The sequence below is a fragment of the Felis catus genome, chromosome D4 (genome assembly GCF_018350175.1).
Source record: "Felis catus isolate Fca126 chromosome D4, F.catus_Fca126_mat1.0, whole genome shotgun sequence".
Lineage (NCBI taxonomy): Eukaryota > Metazoa > Chordata > Mammalia > Carnivora > Felidae > Felis > Felis catus.
In genome coordinates this window covers 31,915,700-31,937,956 of record NC_058380.1, presented here as the reverse complement: position 1 = coordinate 31,937,956, position 22,257 = coordinate 31,915,700, and the positions used below count along the sequence as shown (strand labels likewise).

The 22,257-nt window shown below is 35.8% G+C and overlaps 1 protein-coding gene across 11 annotated transcripts in view; it reads right to left on the bottom strand.

The window, feature by feature from the left end:
- Positions 1-21,864, bottom strand: part of IL33 (interleukin 33) — a 38,688-nt gene extending 16,824 nt beyond the window's left edge. For 2 of the 11 annotated variants that reach the window (XM_045043048.1, XM_045043050.1), the window contains exon 1: positions 487-1,790. The gene's annotated coding sequence lies outside the window, so the exon portion shown is untranslated. Of the gene's footprint in view, positions 1-486; positions 1,791-10,298; positions 10,737-21,779 lie in introns of those variants that run through there. The other 9 variants (XM_045043044.1, XM_045043045.1, XM_045043043.1 and 6 more) reach the window with 9 other exon arrangements.
- Positions 21,865-22,257: the final 393 nt, after the last annotated feature.

Here is a 22,257-nt window from a genome sequence, read left to right as displayed (position 1 = left end):
ATTATTTGATCTTGTAACTTCCCCCACCACCTCTATTAACAACCCTGTTAACATGGACTATCTATTAGCATGGGCTAATTTGAGATAGCATACTTGGAGGAATTCAGCTTTAAACCAAAATTAGCTTTCTGATTTAAGCAACATAGATAAGCAACTGAAATACCAAATTTACAACGCAGTCATTGACACAAAGTTAGCTGCTTTTTAAGAATCAAATGGTAAGTCAAAAGCATAGTCAGGAAATATTTTCAAATCCTATTCAAAAAGAAAAAAAGCATTTCTTTAAACAACCTACATATCTTTACTCTAAAAAATACAAGCATTCTTTTCACCTTTTTTTCAGACTTAAAATTTACTCTTTATCTTCCTATTTTAAAATCAGAAATATTTCAGAAAATATAGCAATATAAACATCATTGGTTCTTTTATGCTGCTTTTCCCAAAAACATAGGCAAATATTCTTATACACCGGTTATGATAACTCACCTTAGTTATAAACGTGAAGGGCTGCTCTCAAATGATGAAGTTTCTTGTCATCAACATTTGATAGTAGTTGATGCAGTTATATTTCAACTCCACTTATATATACACACTTGGATTAAGCAACATTGGGTGACAGCTTTTGATGAATGAGGCAGTGTAAATAGTGCTAGTTGAATGGGTTAGAATGAGTGGGAGTATATTTTATTCCCACAGCCAAATCCTAAACAGAACTTTTAGATTATTTTAACTGCAGCAATTTCAATGAGTTATACTCAGTTAATCATTAATTTTTATGAAACCTCTATGACATGGACTCTAGGTACTGTTTATTGCTCAATGTAGATCATACAAGGGCACAGATTGTTTCATTGCCTTTCTCTTTTCTTTCGGGAAGTTGAAAACTTTAGGTAATTTTTTTTCTGATTATAAAAATGATGTACATGCTCTCAGAAGATAGGTAAATGACAGGAAAGCATATATGTTGTATTTCTTGACATTCTTTTTCCAATGTAGAAATACTATGCATATCAATTTTTTCATAAAAATAGAATCTTCCAAAAAAATAGAATCTTCCACAAATTTTATTTTATAAGCTGCTTTTTTGATTTTTCAATAATACTACATCATGAATACATGTCAGAAATATTCTTTTACAGGAAGCATTATAATTAGCATTCAATTATATAAATATCCCATAACCAATCTTTTATTAACACTTTGGTTGTTTCTATTTTTTCCCCTTTCTTTTCTTCTTTTCTAATATCACCAATGTTGCAGCTGACATCTGTGTGTGTGTGTTTGTGTGTGTGTGTGTGTGTGTGTGTTGTGATTCTTGGTAAACCTTTGTACGTTCATTGGTAGCACAAATTCCTTGTACTGGGATTGCTGAATCAAAGGGTTCTTGCATCTTACATGTTGATAGATATTTTCCCATTGAATTCCAAATTTTTTCAACAATCCAAGTAAATGCCTTTTCATCATTGTCTTAGCAGCAATGGTGTCATCACCTGTAAGATATTTGCCTTTCTAGTGGAATTTAAGAAACAAAACAAACGAGCAAAGGGGAAAAAAAGAGAGAGAGGCAAACCAAGAAATAGACCCTTAACTATAGAAAACAAACCGATGGTTACTAGAGGGGAGGTGGGAGAGGGAATGTGTGAAATATGTGATAGGGATTAAGGAGTGCACTTGAGATCATTTCCAGTGCTATATGGGAGTGTTGAATCACTATATTGTACACCTGAAACTAATATTACACTGCATGTTAACTTAACTGGACTTTAAATAAAAACTTAAAAAAATATTTGCTTGTCTAAAGAAAGGAAAATATTTCATGGTTTTGAATTTTATTTAGTGAAATTAAGCAACTTAACAAAATGTATTTGTTATTGGGGTGCCTGGGTGTCTCAGTCATTTAAGCATAGACTTTAACTCAGGTCATGATCTCATGGTTAGTGAATTTGAACCCTGTGAGTCTGAGTCCGCTGTCAGCACAGAGCCCACTTTAGATCCTCTGTCTGCCTCTCACTCTGCTCCTCCCCCACTCACACCCATGTGTACTCTCTCTCTCTTTCTCTCTCTCTCTCTCAAAAATAAATATTTAAAAATCTATTTGTCCTCAATTTCTGTCAATTATTGATTTATATGAATCCTTTGTAAATTAAGAAATGAAAGCCTTATCTCTGTGTGAGTTGAAATTTTTTCCATTTTTTGCTGTACATAAATTTTCAAATCTTATGTGGTCAAATTTAATCACTGTTTTAGAATTCCTGGATTTTGCATCCTGCTTCAAAATACCTCCCTTCTAAACTTATAAATAAATTTATTATACCATTTCCTAAAATTATATCTTTTACTACTTAACACCTAAATCTTTGATACACTATTTTACTATGAAGAATAAGGTATTTTTTTTTCCTACAGTGCTTATCTCCAACCTCACATGTAATCCAATTTAGACAAAGTGATGTTTCATGTGTTATGTTGGAACTAACATGCAAAAGTCTATGAATGCAGAAATAAGGAGTTTGAATTTTATCCCATAGCCAACAAGAATCTTCTAAAAGTTTTTTAAATAAGTGAGAAGTGTTACAAAAACTGTGTTTTATGATTATATTATAAAAACTAATTTTATGGTTGTGTCTGGAGGAATGAAAGAAGAAAAGACAGGAAACAAGGTCAGTCAGGAGGCCAATTAAAATAGCCCAGGCAAAAAGCAGTGAGGGCAGGGTCAGGGCAATGTTAGTGAGGCCAGTAAGGAGGGGATGAAGGTCATAAGTCCTTAAATATTAGAGTGGTCAGTAAGGAGGGGATATTAGAGGCCAGTAAGGAGGGGATGAAGGTCATAAGTCCTTAAATACCAGAGATCCCTGTTCTAGCTCCACTAAGTCACTTAGCTTCTTAGTGACTGAGTCAGGATTAAAACCCAAGTTTCACTCTCAGTTCAGGGTTGTGTCCACTACAGAGCCTCCATAGCTCTTTTTGGATGTGTTTGTATCAGCTCTGGACTGGGGTAGAGGGGAGGCAAAGGGAATTGAAGGGGGTGCCCGTGGTTCATGGTAGGAAGCTCAGGTGGGGAGTCTATTGTCAAGCACAGGTAATGAGTATAATGTGGGGCAGATGGAGTTTGAGATACTTGAGGAGCACTTACATGGAAATTTCAGCACTGAGCTGGAATTAGGTTGTGGGTGGGTAGGGGAGGCCAGAATTAGCTGTGTGGATTTGTTTTTCGTTACAGCATGAGAGTTGATGATGTAGGAGCAAATGAGAATGTCTCAGCTGAATGTGGAACAGGAAGCAGGCTATGTCTAGATGGAACTATAGGAAATCTTACATTTAAAGAGTAAGAGAAGATAAGGAGTTAGAAAAGACTAGGAAGAGAACCAGAAAAAAAGAGGTCATATATTATGAAGACTAAGAGTGAAGACCATCTCAAAAAGCAACATTTGGTGATGAGCACTACAGTGACCCAGCTGGGGATTAGAGACCTTTTAGAGAGACCATTAAGCGTGGGACTCTCCAAGAAACTGCAGTGGATTGCATAGTGTAGAGGAGGAACTGAGACTTTTTCAAGAAATACAGTAATGAAAGGGAAACAAAGAGACAATGGAATCTTGCCAGAGTAGCATGGAGAAGGGAAAATACTGCTTACTAGTTAGACAATCTTGGGCAAGTTGCTCAATATTTCTAAACTCTCAATTTCTTCATCATAATAATTTTCTTCATAATTTGAACTCAGTGGGTCATTGTGAGAATTATATGAGAAGGTATATTTTAAGCAATTGGGACAGTACCTGGCACATAGTGGGAACTTAATACTTGTTATTATTATTATTATTGATGTTTTTTATTGGAATATGGGACTCGGGCATGTTACAATGCAAAGAGAAAATGAAAATGAAAGAGATAAATGAAAAGGAGAAAACTGATATAATAAAGTCCCAGAAGAAACAGAGTGAAAGGAGAGAGCAGTAGTGGAGGGGTTGGCTTTGAAAAGGAGGAGGCATTCTTCTTTCTGTAGTAGAGGAGGAAAAGCAAAAGAATGGTAGAGATGTAAAGTTTTAAGGGACAAGAACTTGACAGTCTTGTAAAAATGGCTTGAATCTTCAGAAAGTAAGTTGTGAGGAGAGTTACAGAAATTAAGAGAAGTAAGCATGTGTTTTAATTTCTGAGGATGAGTAGAAAAAGTCTGAAACAGTTCCTTAGAGAATGTAAAAAAGAATTTACTAAGAAATGGGGAACCACTGTTCATGGATATCGAGTTTCAGTTTTAGAAGATGAAAAATGTTTTGGAGATGGATTGTGGTAATGGTTACTCAGCAGTATGAACGTACTTCATGCTACTGCACTGCATACATAGAATGGTTAAAATGGTAAAGTTTACCACAATTTAAAAAGTGATTTTACAAAGAATTTAAAAATTGGAGTGGGAGAAGTAGAAAGACTGGAGGTTGTTTGTAAACTGAGGAATTTGGGGGAATTCCGAGGAATGTTCTCTGTCTTGGAGATTGCAAAGTTCTGATGATAATGGTAGTCAAGATTAGCTTTTGCAGGTGAACTGTAGAAGAATATTAAAGACTCATCAAAACAGGCACTGGAGTCACCAAAGGTGACCTCAATAGAGGCGCCATCAAACAGAAAAGGATGTTAGGGTCTCTATCAACCTGAATGGAAAGGAATTAACATAAGTAGTTAGGTAGTTGGACCCATGGTGAGGGTTAGCAAGAGCAGTAAAAAATAAGAAATGTGTCACTTCTCTATTGTCCCTGGGAGATGGGCACACAAAGAAAGGGTGTGGGTTTTGAGAATAGTGGTGTCACCAAGGGAAGCTGCATTTTAGTTAATAAAGGAAAATAGAAGGACCTTTTTAAGGAAAAAAAGGAGGGAGATGACATTCCAGAGGAAATGACACACATTTAAATTATGAAAGAAAAAAAAAAAAACAAACAACCTGAAAGAATATTTTAATCTATCAAGAAATAATATCTTGCATGGAAATTCATTAGTTGGTGATTCACATCTTAGCAACAACAACAAAAATGTATGAAGTGTAGTCATTTCCCAAACTGCAGTGTTATGTTTGTCTCTTTGCCTGGCAAAGTCTTCCAGAAACTTACACATTCAACAAATATCAAGTGCCCATTACTTGCCAAGGACTATGTATTCCAACCCCATTAACCCATGGGACACTGCATGAAAATTTTCATTTCACTGTGTCTTCTTATCTACATCTGATCAACTGGAAAATCATTTATTGAATTACCAACCACCTCTCATATGTCAGGCAATGCCCTTTGATAAACAATTTCCTTTTTTTAAAATACCAATACCCTTTATAATGTTAAGTTGGCTGTTGGCTTTTCTTTCCTGATTGTGAATTTTACTTGTAAAATAAATTCATTTGATTAGATTGATTTCTTGTGAAGAGACTTGTCATTAACATGTAGAGTTTATAAGAAATTTTTATTAAAAATACATGTTAATTATGGAAATTTTGGAATACAAAATATAAAGTTCAACATTTGATGCCCTAGAAGGAGCTAAATGTTTTGGAGGGAAAAAAAAAAGTCTTGGGACATCTGGGTGACTCAGTGGGTTAAGTGTCCAACTTAGGCTCAGGTCATGATCTCTTGGTTCTTGAGCTTGAGCCCCACATCAGGCTCTGTGCTAACAGTTCAGAGCCTGGAGCCTGCTTTGGATTCTGTGTCTCCTATTCTCTCTGCCCCTCCCCTGCTCTCACTCTGTCTCTTTCTCTCAAAAATAAATATTAAATTTTTTTAAAGAAAGAAAGAAAAGAAACATGCCTAGTAATCATTGTAAAGAAATTCTGCCCTCCTAATATCCCAAGAAAAGTCCGAAATGATGTTAGATTTGTACATGTCTATACTATACCACAGAGTGCTGCCGAGTAATCATAACAACAGTAATAACTCAAACACTTGTCTAGTGCTGCGTTAGGTGCTGGGGTATAGCAGTGAACAAAACAAAGTTTTTCCTGCCTCCTGCAGTTTACTCTCTTTTGGAGAAATAGATGTTGAACAAATAATCATGCAAATAAATCATTTATTTTATTTTATTTTTTAAAGTTTATTTTTATTTTGAGAGACCGAGAGAGAGAAAGAGAGAGAAAAAGAGAGTGTGTGCACAAGCAGGGGAGGGGTAGATAGAAGGAGATATAGAATTCCAAGCAGGCTCTGTACTGTCAGTGGGGCTCGAACTCATGAATGGTGGTATCATGACCCCACAAATAAATCATTTATAAACAGTGATAAATAAATAAGAACTAGGCTGGTAAAGAAGATAAACAGTAGTATTAAAGTAGTGTGGTCACAGAAAGTGGCATTTATGTTGCACTCCAAGGGTGTGAAGAATATATGGAAGGGAGGAGACAGAGAGTGCTTTCTGGGCAGAGAAAACCCCAGGGTCAAAGGGTCTTACAGAATTTGTCGTATTTGGAAATGAGAGGGCTAGTATGGTTGGAGCACAGTGGACAATGAGGAGAGTATAATGTAATGGTGTTGGCAGTAGAAGAGGACAGAAGCCAGGTAGGGCTGGGCCCTGGAGACCAGAAGGAGGAACTTGGATTTTATTCAAAATTCAGTGGGAAGCCAATGAAGGGTTTTTAAGTAATATGGGATGTGACTTGGTTTTCATTTTTTAAAGACTGCTTTGGCTGTCATATAAGGAATAGATGGAGGGTAGGAAGAGGAAAGAAATGAAATCAGCAAGGAGTCTGCATTAGTTCAAGCTCTTAATAATGGTGGTGGTGATGATAATGGTGATGGCACTTACAGTGTCTTGGGCATCTTCTGTGGGCCAGATGCTTTACATATGTTATCTCTAATTGTTACCATGACCCTGGTATTTGAGTGCCATTTTAAAATTTAGGAAATAGAGACTCAAAGAGATTAAGTGTGTTGCAAAAGACCACATAGCTAGTAAGTAGCAAAGCTAGGATCTGAACTTAAGTCCATCTGGTTCTTTCTCTTATTCCATGGGAACCATTGGTAAAATGAGGTGAAATTAAATTTTGGTGTTTTAAATTCCATTCACCACCTTGTAAAGCTTACATACTTTTGCATGAGCAGAAGATCTATGAAGGTATAGAGGGGTCATCAAAACTCTTGTTGGGTACTAGAAAATTACTGGAAGAAGACAGTGCCCCACAACTTGTCTTGGCTGGTAGGAGGGACAGGAAATGGGGAGAATGATTAAGTTTGACAACGCTATATGATTTCATTCTGGGAGATTTCACAGGGGAGCAGGAGGGAGAGGGTGAGATGGGAGGGTGATCACATTATCCTCTGTTCCCTTGAGTATAGTGGTTTCACTTCTTTCTTGGGGGAGGTCAGAAAAAGTGATGTCGCAGAAGGGGAGGTTGAAATTTGGGGAACAATGAGATAGCATTGTCCTTGTTCAAACTGAATCACTTCCTGTCCCTGACTCCCTGGCACTCTGAAAGTTTCTACACGCCTCTTACCTGGACCCAGGAGAGAACATTTCTCCCAATAAGAGGAAACACTACAAAGAAATTTGGCAAATCAGTATATGATTCAAGTAGAACTCCTTGTGACAGGAGAGGAAGGATGTTGAGATTTTAAGAAAACTTTCTTTTGTTCTTTACTTAGCATTTGTAAAGCACTTCTATGCTTTCCCACAGTATTCCTGGATGCATTCTTACCCAGTCATTTTTATTCACTGACACTACCTAACCCTTCAACCTTTGTAGCCTCACACAACAGTAACCCCCCTACTCCCACACATACACACTGTACATTTTATACCCATTGGACTGCTTACTATTCTTCAATTCACCACACACTTGTATACTTCCATGCCTTTGTACAAGCTGTTCCTCTTGCTAGAGATGCCTCTTCCTCTTTGCCTGGGAAGCTTCTATTTAACCCTTAGAGCCCAGTTCAAATGCCTTCATTTCCCTAACCACCCACAATCCAACAGAATTTATTGCTTCCTTTTCTTACTTGCTTATCATATCCAACTAAATTAGTTTTCCTATATCCTCTGCTGGAATGCTAGCTCCTTAGAAATAAGGGTTGTACCTTAGTCATCTTTGTTTCCCAAGCAGTTATTGATAGCAGGCACCCAGTAAATGTTGTGTACTTTGGATCTGTCCTTGCAAAAACCCGAAAAAATAGGTAAGGCAGGTATTACCCACTGAAGAGATGTGGAGATCTTGTCCAAATCCCAAACATCTACTGAGTGGTAGAGCTGGAACTGTGAGTTGAACAGGATAGAATTGGCACTACTACATTTTGACCTACAAAGATGACAGTTTTATATGACTCAGTCTAATGAAACCCAGGTCTTCTTGTTCTTGGGTCAATGCTCTTTCTAAAGCATTCAAAGAAGCTGACTTTTTGTTTGGTCTATGGCCCTGTGGTTTTAGTGTGGCCAAACATTTCGAATTGTTCAGTTCAATGTATTGTTTTTATTCCCCTCCAGTGACCTTCCCCATGTCTCACATACTTTGGAGATCTAGCTACGTGTTGAACCAAATCTTTAACAATTTTTGAAGAAACAGAAGAAGAATGACCTCCATTCCTAAGCTTACATTCAAGATTTGCTCCCTCTCTGCAGGGCTCTTCAGCTCTCTCGGTCTTAGTTTCCTCTTCTCAAAAATGAAGAGGGTGCATGAAAGCCAGTGTCTTCCTATCCCTTTGACTCCTTCCTGTGCTCCTATACAGGATTCCACTTCAGCCTCTTCCTTCTCCTTTCCCTGGGCCTGCTTCTTCAATACCAGCAGCTGCACCAGCCCATTGCCCACCCAAAAGATGTCAGCTTCAGAAAACTGCACAAGTTCTGCTTCAGCCCTGTACCCTCCTCTTCTCCTTCCACTACCTTACAGCAAATAGCATAATGGAGTTAGACAAGGGGGCAATTAACTAACCTGGGGTCATGTCCTGGCAAAGGCAGATCTGAAATACAGTTAAGCCATTGATTTGGGTACATTGTGTCTTAGGGCAAAATTATAGGGAAAGAGGAAGTCTATAGAGTCTGTAGTATATATTTTCTTTTTTATGGATTCAGGAAGCTTTTAAGTGTAGAGGAAAGCAATGTACGGGAAAGAAACAACATGGAACAAATACGTCTTTGGTTTTAGTTAATTCTGAGGTTTAAAGTTGAGATCTTTTTTTTTGTTTACTTAAAAAAATTTTAAGTAAAGCTGGACAAATAATATACAAATTATGAATTTTGTAAAAATTTAGTGGAGCATAAAAAATGCAATAGGAGTATGCAGAGTTAAAAGTTCTGTGTTTTTAGAAATTTACCCTTGTATAGTGTTTACTATGTGCTAAGTATTGTACTACATGCTTTATATAGTTGACTAATTCAATTATCATAGCAATCTTGTCAAAAGTGTACTGTTATTTTCCCTATTTTACAGGTGATGAAACTGGGGCACAGAAGGGTCAAGTAAGTTGCCCAAGGTCCCTTGGCTAAAACCTGAAGCAAATGTTTTCAGAATTCATGAGGGGCTCTAGAAAGGCGTTTCTTTTGGATTTCACATCTTCCCCCCGATCCCTCACACCAGAGCAGAAACTCCTTACCCATAGTTGGTTTCTGCTTAAAGTATACTTGGTCAAGAATATTTTGCTACAAGAAAACAAATTAAGGGGGTGAGAATATGGCCTAAATCCATAACACCTGGATTATTTAACCCTGTAAAGGAAGAGTGAGACTAAAGTCCAATTCGTATACCATCATTGGTGGTCTTGTTGGTGAGGAGATTTAGCAACATCATAAGAAGAAACCATTATACTTTAAGGCTGGAAGAGGGAATTTTCAAAACTTTTTCATGAGTAGAAACCTTGTCTGAAAAAGAAATATTGCTTAGAAACCCCAAAAGGATTGGACAAATCAGTAACTTACTGATATAAATGTTGTTCATATGTTTAAATTTTTAATATTTGCTCATTATAATGTTAACTAACCAGAGACTTCTCTTTTCAGCATGATGGTGGATTAGTTATTATGACCAATCCTCCTTACTAAAACTACTAAAATGTTGAAAGAAATATTAAAAAAATCTTTCAAACTCATTTGTTGAACTGGAATGAAAGTAAAGAATGTATAGTGTTCAAAATACTGGGAGACAAGAAACCTTGGCTTTTTCCTAAAGTCATCTACTATATTCTAGAGACAGGTTAGACAACTACATGAAGTTCAGGGCCTAGGAGATAAAGTCCAGGATATGCCTAAAATGGGGATCCTAATAGGAAACTGCATGGCCTAAATCTGAACACCAAAACGGCTACACTTGAAGTGTAAGGGTGGTTGAGATAAATAAACCTCACCTGCAGAAGGGGACTGCTAGGAAGCTCTGGCACTAGATGGAGGGAAAATCATTCTTCTGAGGATGATTCCTCATGAAAAGTCAGCCCCCACACGGGTTTGTAGTTTGAAATCACACTACCTGTGTGTTTCCAAAGCCTGAAATAGAGAATTAAATATCAAATGGTTTCAGGTTGGTAGTATCCCAAGACAAATGGGAAAGGCAAACACAAATCCTATCTTGATGAACTCAGCTGCAGCCCAAGCCATAAAGTATTCATCCACACAGAAAAATTTCCAGGGCAAATGAATAGTTTGCATCCAAGATTTATAAAACAAATAAAAATACTTGGCAACATGATGAAAGCCACAGAAGGAACAGACAACAGAAGCCAACCTGAAAGTTGATTCATGTATTAGAACAATCAGAAAGGACATATTGAACAACTGGTTTTAATATCTTTAGGTAGAGTTTTAAAAATATTGAAAAAAATGAATAAGGAAAATTTAGAGTTGAAAAAGATCCAAATAGAATATCTAGAAATAAAAAATACAATGTTGAAATTAAAGCTTCATTAAATAGCAGATTAAATGGCAGATTACACATAGTGAATTAGATGAAGAATCATGAATTAGAAAATATATCTGAAAATATTCATTGGAAAACAATTTAAAGACACATAGAAATGGAAAATATGAAAAAGAGGGTGAGAAACTTGAAGGACGGAATTGGACAGTCTAATGTGTATCTATTTGGAATTTTAGAAGAAGATGATAAAATAGGGAAGGGAAAATATTTGAAGGTAAATAAAGATTAAGAACTTTCCAGAATTATTGAAAGACTCCAATCCTCAGATCTAAGAATTCCAAGCAAGTTTAAAAAATTAAAGAAATCCATTAAATAATGAGGAAGGTTTTAGAAGATGTAATTAAAGCTGAGTCACAGAAAATAGTTCTGGCAGAGCATTCCGTATAAGGTGGCAGAAAAACAAGGTGGGAGCAGATAGATCTAAAATCTCAGCCTGGACAAATGCTTTTCAGAGTCATGCACATGGAAAAAGCAGATGCCAAGCCACAGAATGTGTATTGACTTGAGTCACTAAGTTGTGAATTAGTTCTCAAAACTGGAGATGAAATACAATCTGTCTTGCTTCAGTTCACTGCTTTAGACCTGGCTTGTTTTACTTTTTAAATTTTTATTTGTACCTAGATCCACAAAGGAAGACAACTTGCAAAGGTAGTGTCCCAAGACAAATGTATATAACATTTGTATATATTTTAAAATATGTCATCTCTGTTCATGAAAAGATAGTAATTGCATCTATGTATATGTATGTATGTATGGGAGATTTATTTCTGAGTCTTGCCTAATTCTCTGCAAATATGTACCAACAAGTGTTAAGAACATCTCTGAATTGGCAACAATATAAGCAAAACAGATTGCTTAACTAAGGATGAAAACTTGCCCATTAATATTAGCTTTGACTCTGGGGATAGTCCCCAGATTCCAAAGCCTAAAGTAATTTAATATTTTCAAAATTTTCAAATATTTCAAATTTTTGGGAAGTATCCTAAATTCTATCAAGTGACTTATGTTCAAGAGAAACATACATGAGTTTTAGACAGGCAAAGATTTACATTTTGAAGCACATCTTCTGAGTAAAATGTAATGTATCTTTAACTTGGCTCTAAAGAGGTCGACTTGGCACATAAAACACATAAAACATTGATGAGGAGACATTTATTCCAGATACCACAGATATATATATGTAAAGCCAATGAAAGTACACTTAACTTCAATTTCCAGTGCACAGGGATGCCACTTAGATACTTCTGGAATCGATTCTGGGAACTAATAGGCTTCATATGAAGGCAGCTTTGGAAAACTAAGGAATAACAAGAGGAATTTCTAAAAGGATGAGCCAGATATTTATGGAAATGTGGAAAGTGGAACTCAAGTCTCTAAAATTTAGAAGCAAGAGAAGGCAGCCTGAAGCAGCAGCTGAGATAACAAAACTTTGCATTGGTGGAAGATAAATGTAGCAGATCTCCTTTAAAAAAATAAGAAAAACATTAAAAAAAAGTTTTCTCTTTAAGAATGGAAATCAACTACTTTTTAGTCAAGTGCTTGCTAGCTACATTATGAAGACTAAAGATAAGTTTCAAAAATAGATATAAAAGATAAGTTGCAAAAGATAAGTTTCAGACTCCTGACACCCAGCCAGAAGATAAGAATTGTCCTTGTGCTAAGAAACCAGTCAGCCAATGAACCTTTACTATTTTGATGTCACATGCAGAATCTCAAGATGATCTGGTTTATCAAATGCTTCCGATAAATTACACAAAGCAGATACTTTGTTAAATTATACATCATTTGAACAATGTTTAAATCAAGAAAAATAATCAGGGTGGATTATTGTTAGCTCATAATGATTTAACAATACTTTAAACTTTCTTAAAGTATGTTGTGTTCAAAGTCTATAAAACTACCTCTTTCTGCCATCTTGGAGCCTGAGGAGACCTGCTGGGAACAGTACTCCTAAAACGACAGAAGGCTGTAGTCCAAGGCCATTTTTGCTGGCTATCAGCAGGGTCTCTGGAACCAGAGGGAGCACACAGCTCTTCTTAAAATTGAAGGTGTTTATGCTCGAGATGGAAATGAATTCTACCAAGCAAGAGATGCATCTATGTGTACAAATCAAAGAACAACCCAGTGACTCCTGGTGACAAATTTAGTAATCTAAAAAATCCTAGTAATCTGGTAAAAATAACTCACACTCATGGAAACAGTGGTACAGTCATGCCAAATTCCAAAGTCACCTTCCTGCTAAAGTCACAGAATCCCTGTGATGCTGTACTCCTTAAGGATTTAAATTTACTGAAAAGCAAATAAATAAAAGTGTAGGTTTGTTAAAAATAAAACAAAACAAAACAACCACACAGTCTATCGAAACTAAATTTGTGACCATGGGGTTAAGAGAATAATCCTTTTTTTTTTTTTCCTACCAAGGTAGGACACTTAAAAAAAGTGGTTCCTGACTTTTTTCCCCCCTGAATCACAAATACAATATAATGGTTCTTCCTCCCCCCACCCATTAATGTTGCTTTGCAACTGGGACACAAAAAACAAATGCCTCAACCCCAAAATTACAATCTTAGGGAAGATATATATTTTTCTAAAGTGTGTCTGCTAGCTAACTCAAGTCTGGGGAAAAATTACTAGCTGCCCCAGACTGACATAATGCCCGCCTATCAAAATGGCTAAAATGAAGAAGATAGAAAATATCAAGTATTTGCAAGGATTTGGAACAAATGGAATTATACATGGCTGATTGGAGTATAAATTGCTACAACCACTTTGGGAAATAATTTGGTAGCATTCACTAAAGCTGAGCATGTGCATACTTTTGACCAAGCAATTCTACTTGAAGGTATATATGAAAGGCATAAAAATGCCAAAAGACATAGTAAGGGAATGTTCATAGCAGTCTTAGTTATATAACTCCAAACTGGAAACATGGAAAATGTTCATCTACATTATAACAGATAAATTGTAACACATTTATTTAGAGGAATTCTAACCAGTAATAAGAATAAACATATGTGCAACTACACAGAGGGATCTCACAAACATAATGTTGAGTGAAAAGCTAGACACAAAACATATCCTGTATGAATTCATTTGTAAATAGTTCAAAAACCCCACAAATTGAATATGTGGTGTTTGATGTTAGAAAGTAAAATACTATTCTTGAGGTAGAGAGTAGTGACTAGAAGAGGGCATAAGGAGACTCTGAGTTCTATACTCCTATTTCTTTAAATAATTACTGAGGTTGGTTTACCTTGTAACAAACCATTAAGCTATACAGTCAGATTTGTGCAGTGTTTGTGTGTGTATATGTTAATGAATTTTTTTTAAGTTAAAGGAAAGAGAAGACTATCAGTGAATTCTAAAATGTACACATTCCATATTCTTAAATGTGGTGGTCAAAGACACACTGACAGAATTAAATAAGCCCTCTATATTGTGGTTAAAAAGAATCAAAGCAGTGTCAGTGTCTGTGTTTAAGAATGCATTGAGCTGACTGGAAAATGGTCAGACAGGAAATGAACACATTCTCTTCTTCCCTTTGTACAAAATAAGTGGTTCTGATATGCCTGATTAAAGACTTAGTTTTCATACAGAGAAAGACAGATACCACATGTTTTCACTCTTAGGTGGATCCTGAGAAACTTAACAGAAACCCATGGGGGAGGGGAAGGAAAAAAAAAAAAAGGAGGTTAGAGTGGAAGAGAGCCAAAGCATAAGAGACTCTTCAAAACTGAGAACAAACTGAGGGTTGATGGGGGGTGGGAGGGAGGGGAGGCTGGGTGATGGGTATTGAGGAGGGCACCTTTTGGGATGAGCACTGGGTGTTGTATGGAAACCAATTTGACAATAAACTTCATATATTGAAAAAAAAAAGACTTAGTTTTCTGACCTGAAAAAATTGAAAATTAATCAGATTAAAAGAGATTTTTCAGGTGTTTTTCGGAGTAAGGCAGAATCCTCAGGGTAACTTTGAAAAGAGTTTGACTGCCCTTTGTAGGAGTTCTTAAAAACGAAAAATGGTTTGAGTTCGGCAGAAATCAGAGGATGTCAACAACCTGGGAAGTTATTTGTTACCTAGGATGAATGTTGTTCCTTAGCTGACAAATCTCTTTTCTTTCACCAAAGACAAAATTTAGATATGCAGAAACATAAACCATTCATGGCAATCCTGACTATCTGCCAACAGTGTCTAGGACTAGGCATGTAACCCAGATCTTGCCAATGAGACAAAGGGGTGGCGTATCTGGGACTTGTGGGACAATTTTTCTGCTTAGGAGTAAGAACTTTTTGACTTTTTGACTTTGCCTCTGTGAAGATGTAATTCTCAGAGCTGGGCCAACAATATCTCATAAAGGAAGAGACCATGGACAGTCTGAGGATGGCAGAGTAGAAGGATGAGAAGAGCCTGGGTCTTGGTGACGTCCTTGATTCTTTGCACCAACTCTGGTATTGCCCACTTCAGAACTTCTTGTTAAGTAAGCACCAAGTGTCCTTATATTTTAAGCCATATCTAATTCATTATTATATTTTTGCAGCTAAAGCATATCAGTGATACAAATTCTCTTTGGCTTGTTTTGTTTTGTTTTGTTTTGTTTTTGCCTAAATGTAATCTACATCGGCTTTTTCTAAATCCTAAAATGAAATGGCAAACAACTAATGTATTCTGGACATTGTCTTAATCATATCTTTAAATACAGCTGGATTATTTAAGCATTTCCCCTGCCCTCCCCCTGCCATGCTCAAAGTTCTTTTTTTCCTTTAGTTTTTAATGTAGTAAAAATATATATAACATAAAACTTATCATCTAACCATTTTTCAGTGTGCATTTCAGTAGTGTTACCAGGTCTGTTCTGCAGCAGGTATCTAGAAGTTTTTCATCTTGCAAAACTGAAACTATATTCATTGCACAACAATTCCCCATTTCCTTCTTCCCCAGGCCCCTGTCAAAACTGTCCTACTCTCTGTTTCTGTATGTTTGGCTACTGTAGATTCCTCACATAAGTGGACTGGTATAGTATACAGTATTTGTGTCTGGCTTATTTCACTTAGAATGATGTCCTTAAGTTTCATCCATGTTGTAGCATCTGACAAGATTCTTTCTTTTAACATTGAATAATATTCTATTGTATGTATATACCACATTTTCTTTATCCATTTATTGGTGAATGGACATTTGGGTTGATTTTACCTGTTGGCTATTTTGAATAATATGGCATTGAACATGGGTGCACAAATATCTCTTCAAGATTTTGCTTTCAATTCTTTTGGATATATATGCAAAAGTGGAATTGCAGGATAATATAGTAGTTCTATTTTTAATTTTATGAGGAACCTTCATACTGTTTTCCATATCAGCTAAACAGTTTAATATTTAAATAATGTTATATTTAAAAATTATGGCATAATAATATGGATATATAAATCGATATGTTATAAACAATAACATATTGTATATGAGAGAAAAAGCATGGTATGTCAGAAATAGAAAAGATAAACTGAAAATATTTTGTATCAGGACAAGATTTTGAAAACATATAAGTAACTGAGATGCTTTTTAAAAAATAAATTCAGATGGCCAATAGCAGTACTGTTATTACTATTTTTACAATTAATTCTATAGATTGCCAATATACTATTATATTATTATTTTTGCAAAACATCAATTGGATTTGTTTACCAAAAACTTTTACATGTATAAATTTGCCTAAATTTGTGTGTAAAATTGATTATGAAAATTACATATACATATACATATTGGTCATTGTGCTTGGACAAATAGTGACAAAATGAAATGACTTGTAAACACTTTGAACAAAGTTAACATTCTATTTATAAAGTGAACTTTTAAACAGGTTTTCATATCCTCCAGTAACTAATGTAGCTAACAAAGGGGCAAAAACAACAACTGTCAATAAGGTATTAACATTTTCAAAGTTAAAAAAACTGAAACAATTGGGCCAAAGTATAAATAAAAAACATATTTTTAATTAAAATATTTGAATTTTATTATTTTTTTCAAGTGTAGAATTTCGTGATTTATCCCTTATATTCAACATCCCATGCTCATCACATAGTAAAATAGGTAAAAACTCAAGTAGGTATATAATAAAGTGATGTTGGAACTCCATTGAAATTGCCAAAATGAACTCGTGATTTTATATATACAGATTTTCTCCCCTATCTCTGTAACTGAACTAATTTAATGTCAGTAGTAAAATGAAATAATCTACTATATATCCCAGGGCCCATATTTTGTAATCTAATAATGTTCTCCACTAAAGAAATCAAAGTTCTTTGGAGAATAGCTGGTTTCTGTTACAGGTAGAAGACATGCAAGATGAGCCTGAATAAATTGTTGCCTGAAAGCAGTGATGCATTTTGTAGAGTTCTAAGGTGATTAATAAAAGAGCAAATGAACCAGCATAAAAAGGCTTCTAAGTGCCAAATAGTGGTAATTTGAGTCAAAACAATAAAAAAATTATAGCTAATCAAAACAAGTTAAGTTTGAAAATTTACAACAATGTCGACAAAAATCATGAGTCCATAATGATGCTCAAAAGAAAAAAGCACTAAAAACTGTTTTCTGTTCAAATTATCATTTCAGAATACCTACATTTGTAAGTTAATTGTAAATATTTTCTCATAATATGTGAAAGTTTTTCCTTGTACAAAGACTGAAATTACTGCTTGCATAACTTTTATAGGAATTTTCTCCTATGTTTGGGATATGTCTATCAAATAGTTACAGAAATACTGGCCAAATTATTAATACTTATGTAAAACTTTAGATATTCCACACCACCCTCACTGACACATTATCTCAGATTAGCTGGTATAGTCCAAAATCAGAATGAGAGTTCCTTCTAATGCTGATATTCAGCGGGCATGCTGAATATGCTCCATGTGGCTGGTTCTTTTATTTATTTCTGCTTATGCCATACCAGAACATCAGAACATACATGAACATCATCACCCGTGGATAAACCAAGAGATATTTTTCACAACCAAATAGCCACCTAGTAATAAACTGTATCATATATTAGATGATATTAAATTTGATTATTAAGAGAAATTTAAAAATTAACAGTATGGTAGCTTTCTTTCCTTTCTTTCCCTTCCTTCCTTCCTTCCTTCCTTCCTTCCTTCCTTCCTTCTTTCCTTCCTTCCTTCTTTCCTTCCTTCCTTCTTCCTTTCTTCCTGCCTTCCTGTCTTTCTTTCTTTCTTTCTTTCAAATTACATTACATTTGAGACTTTTAAAAATCACTTACTCTCTTTAAGAAAAAAAATATATATAAACTGCTTGATAGCATTTCTTACTGCCACTGATAGAGCAACAGGCTAAGAAGTTAGAGTGGTTGATATTGAACACAGCAGAGATGCAAAACAATGAACCTCTGTCAAACTCTTTAAGAAAGCATTGAATCTTTGCTAGGAAATTCAAGAGAAGTAATGAGCAAAACATGATTGCTAAATGTCTCAGATGCACTAGTATTGTGAGGGAAAATTGTGGCAATCATCTAATTTTTGAGGTGTTCAGAGTGAAGAGGAATTAGATGTAGACTGTTGTGCTAATTAAAAGTGAAAGCAATCAGCCAAGTTTGTGGGTTCTGGCAATACCAACGGGAATGGCAAAAGAAAGTTACATTAGAAAATGGTGGCTGGCAGGGAAACTTCTTCAGATGGCAATGAATGTAGACCTAAAAAAATAGGTGGAAAGTTTTAATGTCATCTCACTAATGTTTCTGTATTTGGAAATCATGGAAACTGAATTGAAAATCGCTTTACAAAAAGATTAAGGTCATACTAAATGAAGTTGTTTGGAATCCATCTTCCTTCTTGGTCCTTTTCCTTCATGGGACTTAACTCTGGATTTTAACCTCTGGTTTGAAATTTGCTGACTGCGTTATTTTGGGTTAGTACAATCTTTCCAAATCTTACTTGTTTAACTTTATAAATGGAGAATGTTATTATCTTACAGAAGTGCTGAGGATTAAATGGGATAATGGGGGGAAAATAACTCATTTAGTACATGTTCAGTGATTAATAAAGTTACCTTTAATGACTACTTCTGGCTTGCTTTATCTTTATAGGTATCAGAACACCTCTCTAAGGTAGGATTTTTTGTTGTTATTGTTATTGGTTTGTTTATTTTTATATCTTGCACCAGAGGAAAAAAATTCAGGGTCACGAAAGTTAAGATCCAAAATCATGCAGGTAGTCAATGATAGATGATGGATTTAAGGCCTGTCTGGCTCAAAAAAAATATGTGTATTTTTACTATTACGCTATATTGCACTCTTAAAGCAAAAACAAAAACAAAAGTGTTCACAGATATAGCATGATCTACCAATAGTAACAAGGCTAGCATGCGAGTATCTGCCAGGAGTCTGTTACAGGGAGGAAGTGCTCCAAACTCCTTATTTGCCCATAACTATCCTACAATAATGAACTTTGCCTGCCCTGTGAGGCTGGTTTCCTCTTAAAGCTTTCTTTTGCATGCAGATGTCAACACCAGAGAACCCAGAGGGAAACTGAAAAAAAGATTAGAGGTTTTTACCATGATTTCCTGAAGTCCTTGAACCAAGCATCATTTTTTTTTTTTTGAAGGAATTAAGATTTCTTTCTGCTCTTCAAGGAGATTATTTTTGGTCTTGTTTCTAAATGTCCCTGCTATAAGCTGTGATATAAATAAGAAAGATTCTGACAGACACTCTTGATTCTTACCATGTCTGCCAAAATTTCAACTTGTTGAATGAAAGATACATAGATTTTGGCACAGTCACACTCACATCTCCAAAAATGACCTCATGCTATCAGATTTACTGGCATAAAAATTCCCTGAATTTTCTTCCTCCCAATGCTGTCCCTTCTGCAGTACTTCCCTGTAAAGAATTTTTTTTTAATTTTTTTTTAACGTTTATTTATTTTTGAGACAGAGACAGAGCATGAACGGGGGAGGGGCAGAGAGGGGGGGAGGGGCAGAGAGGGAGGGAGACACAGAATTGGAAGCAGGCTCCAGGCTCTGAGCCATCAGCCCAGGGCCCCACGCGGGGCTCGAACTCACTGACCACGAGATCGTGACCTGAGCTGAAGTCGGACACTTAACCAACTGAGCCACCCAGGCGCCCCTTCCCTGTAAAGATTTAATTCTGCATGAGTATCTCCAAAAAAGGCCTTGTTCTGTCAAATACTCACATAAATATTCCTTCGTGTTTATTTTTTCTCCCTTCTGTGCTTCACATACACACACCCAACAGTATTTGCTTGTAATGATTTAATTCCCCCATGAGTGAAACTTTTACAACTGAATCTCACACACATTCCCAGAAGTTAGTTGTAAGTTCTGTTTCTTTAACCCTCTGCAGACCCTAACCAGGAGTGGCAGTTTCCATTTCTCAGTCTCTTGCCTTACTTTTAGCCCTGTTTCAAACCCTAAGTAAAAATTCTCCTAAGAATTCTTCCCTCTCTATAAATGGGAAAAAGAAAGAGGTACATTCTGGCTGTATATATTGTAAGCTAAACAGTGATGGGAAATCGAAAAATATCTAGGTCATTGCTGAGAAAATGCTTTATGTAGCTACCAGCCAAGGTTTCATGGGAAATCTAGGATCCTTTCAGAGAAGAATGGAGAAAATGTGAAATTTGAGCTGCAGAGTTATGCTTGTTCAGAGAGTTAACTATTTAAGCATATTACTCAATTATGTGATTCTTCTCAAGCACTCTAAACTTTGGGAAATAGAGGACTCTGAAGTTTTCTGAACACAGAGCCATGCCCTTTTGGGGCAAAATTTAAAGAAGGGCATCAAGTATTCTAAAGACAAATGTGAGGGGCGCCTGGGTGGCCCAGTCGGTTAAGCGTCCGACTTCAGCCAGGTCACGATCTCGCAATTCGTGAGTTTGAGCCCCACGTCAGGCTCTGGGCTGATGGCTCAGAGCCTGGAGCCTGTTTCCGATTCTGTGTCTCCCTCTCTCTCTGCCCCTCCCCCGTTCATGCTCTGTCTCTCTCTGTCCCAAAAATAAGTAAACGTTGAAAAAAAAAAATTTTTTTAATTAAAAAAAAAATAAAGACAAATGTGAGAAGCAATAGGTAGGGATATTGGGAACAGCATAGGACCACAGTATACAGGGATGATTCAAGCTGAAGAAGCACAGGGCTGAGGAGGGAGTGAGAGTCAGGAAGATCCAACCACACTTAGTCCTAAACTCTCAAATTTCCAAATACCTTCTAGAATCAACTTTGTGAAGCAACAGTACTTTTGGATTTGTGCCATTTTCTTTATTAAAATAGTCTGGAGGTATGTATTCATGTGTGGAAAGATAAGGCAGAGAAAAGTGCAAGGAGAAAAAAATTGCCACAAGGCAGACAGTAACAAATAAAGAGAAAAAAAATCTTTAAATGAAATTGTCTAAATGAAGAATAGTAGCAAAACTAATAAGCTTTTGAATTTACCCATTTAGTCATTTAGGATGTAAATTACTTATTTTTTCAAAAAATTGTTTATTTTTGAGTAGATGATTTTGAAGGGATGACCCCTCTCTGTTCTTTTATTTGTCCTCCTTTTTTGAAACCACTGGTAAACAATTGGGAGTAGGTTTGTCTTGGAAGTACAGTTATCAACTTGTTTTATGAAGTTTTGTGGTGGGGGAGAAAAACTTACTATAAAGACTATTAATAATCAATTTTAGCAATTTATTAATGATTTTCCAAATCACCCAAAGGAAATCAAAGTGGAATTATAAGTTAGTAGCAACTATCATTATTATCAACTTTTACTAGTATTGGCAATAAATAGCAACAATTCAGCCTAATCCTTTACTTTATAGAAATAAAAAATAGTTCTCCATGGTTCCCAAGATCTTATTTTGCCAAACCTGAGAAAAAAATCTACCAGAATGTTAGTCTTATTCTTACCGTGTAATCTTGTTTTGATTTCTCCTCTGAAAAGCAGCAGTTCTGTGTTCAGAGGGCTTGCAGATTCTATTTATTACTCAAAGTTTGGCAGAGAATCAAATCGCCAAAGGAGGGAGATCTGAGTGGGTGAGATTTTGGCAGGTTTTAATTGCATGTAAAGAGCCAATAGAATTACAATCCTGTTAACATTCAAGATTCCCTACTTTCTGCCTTCTCCTCATTTCCATCTTAAAATTTAATTAAACAATTATGGATTTTACGTTTTGTGGTTTTTTATTTCCAACTCACATCAGAATTATCTCACATGCAATCCCCACTCCCATCTGCAACTCACAATCCTCTGCCCCTACACATTACAACTTGGCTCTCTTCAAAGTTGAACTTCACCCCCAGCACTGTTCATACTGAAATTTTTGGAAGAAGTTTTAGGTGATGATGAGAAGTTCCTAAACTTACCTTCTTCTCCCATGAGCACACC